At 40.2% G+C, this 2,697-nt stretch overlaps 1 pseudogene; it reads right to left on the bottom strand.

Moving 5' to 3' along the window:
• LOC102168911 lies at positions 235–1,754 on the bottom strand (annotated as a pseudogene).

Here is a 2,697-nt window from a genome sequence, read left to right as displayed (position 1 = left end):
CTGTCTATAAAAGTTTCTTTTCAAATAATTTATTAATTACAACAACTGGGAAGAGAAGTGTGAGAACCTGAATACTTCAGCGAAGCAGTGAAGACAACAAACTTCCTTCAAACCAGCTCTCCTGCCGGGATTTTTATATACTTAAATAACCTTTCTCCCTCACTTCTGCAGGGCTACCGAAGAAAGTGGCATTTCTCGGCCATCACAAGTCTCAGGTAGAATCTTCTCTGTTCCTCAGTGTTTGGACAAAGGCTTCTGGACATGAAGTTCATGCCTCTGGTAACTCAGTCTTGTTCTTAATAAGCGAGATCTCCAATTCGGGTAAAAGTCACTGGAAGACATCCAGAATGTAGGAAGCACTGTTTGATGCCTCTAGTGATTAGTGGATTAAGGATATTAGCCTTTTCCTTATCCCCAGCAGCTGTTAGGCAGGTGGTGAACTCTTTAGACATAGAGGACAACTCTTGACACAACAAAACTGTCATCTGGCAAAGGGCTCTGCTCATTTCTATGGTTGTTACGTCCTGCTTCCAGCCATGCAGAACCAGAGCAGCTGTTTTATGAAACAGTTCAATTGAGCAAGCAGTCAGTTCTGCTAGGCTCTGGATTGCAAATACATGGATATCCTCTATTGAATTGTTACTGATTTACTCAGGTTTTTTTGCTTCCAACTATTTTACTCCTTCCCCTCTTCTAGTGGTTTGGCCAGAGATGTCCTGATCCATTCATAGGCTGTATTTCTTGCCCTGGCAAGTTTCTCTGGTTTGCAGAAGACATGCAGCTGAGAAAACAGCTCTGTTATCTCTTTGGTAAAGTCTTCATTCCCCTTTTTTCTCTTCCTCCTCTTCCTCATAGAACTCTGCTAGGGAAAATGCTTCTTTGAGTTGCTCCAATTCAAGTTTTAGAGTCTCTAATTTTTCTCCACTTAGATAATTAAGAATAGATTTCACCTTTATTTCACTTTCTCGAGATAGCATCTCCAGAGCTTCTATATGTGAAAGGCCTTGAAATTCATCAAAGGGTAGCCCATAATGAATTTTCTTGTCTGTTTCCATGGTAACCTCATTGGAAGTCTGTAGCTCTTCTTTCTCCTTTGTCTCTTTTAAAACCTGAGACAGTGTAGATCAGAAGTCCAGTTCATCAGACCCTTGGTTCTTTTAAATCCAGGATCCCCTTCTGCTATTACATCCATTGTCTTTTTCTCAGTGAATTCTAAGGCATCCAAACTCCCAGTGATAACACTTTTCCTGTGCCCTGAACAGCAGTAGAGATGGCCGAGAATACCCTAAATGGCCCACTCTCTTGAGAGGACTTTCCATTCTCTTTGGCATTTGTCTCTCCTATTGCATACTGGACTTCAGTTGAAATTTCACTGGGACTAGGGATTCCAAGGGAGGCCTCTGCCTTCTCAATGACATTTGAAATACCTTGTCCTACCTGAGGCTGAGGAGAGCTAGGACTTGCCCCAACTGCCCCAATAGCCCCATCCAGACTTGGGTACATCTTTGGAAACAGTCTCTTGGCCTGCAGCTTGTGATGCCTGAATAAGGAGAACTTCTGTCTTAAGGTCACTGGAACGTTTGGGCTCTGGTCTTTTCTGAGTAGAAGCTATAGATTCTGATTTACTCTGACCTGACACTGGTCAACTGACTCAAAATTCTTGGCTGAAGTTGAGAAGATGAGAAGTTCTCATCTTCACGGATGGGAGTTGCTTCAGTTATCACTGTAATCTCAAGATCATCTTTATCCAACATGATTAGATCATTGCCCAGGCCACCTCCTCCCTCACCGCAGCCACAGCCTCCTCTGAAGAGCTGCTCCTACTTATTTTTCACTGAATTTTAATGCAATAGTTGCTTTACAGTGTTTTAGTTTCTGTTGTACAGAAAGAGAATCAGCTACATGTTTATATATGTCCCCTGTCATTGGATTTCCTTCCCATTTAGGTCACCATAGACCATTGAGTCAAATTCCCTGAGCATTTCACTAGATTCTCATTATTTACGTATTTTATGCATAGTACCAATAGTACACATATGTCAATCCCAATTTCCCAGTTCATTCCACCCCACCTCCTCCATCTTGGTGTCTGTACGTTTGTTCTCTGTGTATGTCTGTGTGCAAATAGGATCATCTATGCCATTTTCCTAGATTCCATGTCCATGAGTTAGTATACGATATTTGCTTTTCTCTTTCTGACATACTGAACTCTGTATGACTGTCTGCAGGTCCATTCATGTCTCTGCAGATGACACAGTTCCCCTCCTTTTTCTAACTACGTAATATTCCACTGTGTCTCTGTACCACGTCTTCTTTATCTATTTCTCTGTTAATGGAAATTTACCTTGCTCCCCTCTCCTGGATATTGTAAATAGTGCTGCAGTGAACAATGGTATGGATATAACTTTTGAATTATGGTTTTCATTGTGTATTTCCCCAGGAGTGGGATTGCAGGGTCATATGGTAGTTATATATATATATATATTTTTTTTTTTTTTGCATACAAACAGCACATTTATTTTTAACTGAAAGCAAAAGATAATAAAAGAATGATAAATATTCCATAGATTTGAATTTACCAAGTGAGAATGCTTGATTCTTTTAGCAAATTAATAGGTATGTCTTCAATGTTAATGTTTAGGGTGTTTACCTCACCTCTGTGAGCATTATTCTAATTAACATTTTAAATCTTGGAAA

Source organism: Capra hircus, chromosome 10 (assembly GCF_001704415.2).
Source record: "Capra hircus breed San Clemente chromosome 10, ASM170441v1, whole genome shotgun sequence".
Classification (NCBI taxonomy): Eukaryota; Metazoa; Chordata; class Mammalia; order Artiodactyla; family Bovidae; genus Capra; species Capra hircus.
Note: the sequence above shows the minus strand (reverse complement) of the source record. Positions and strands in the feature narration are given on the sequence as shown.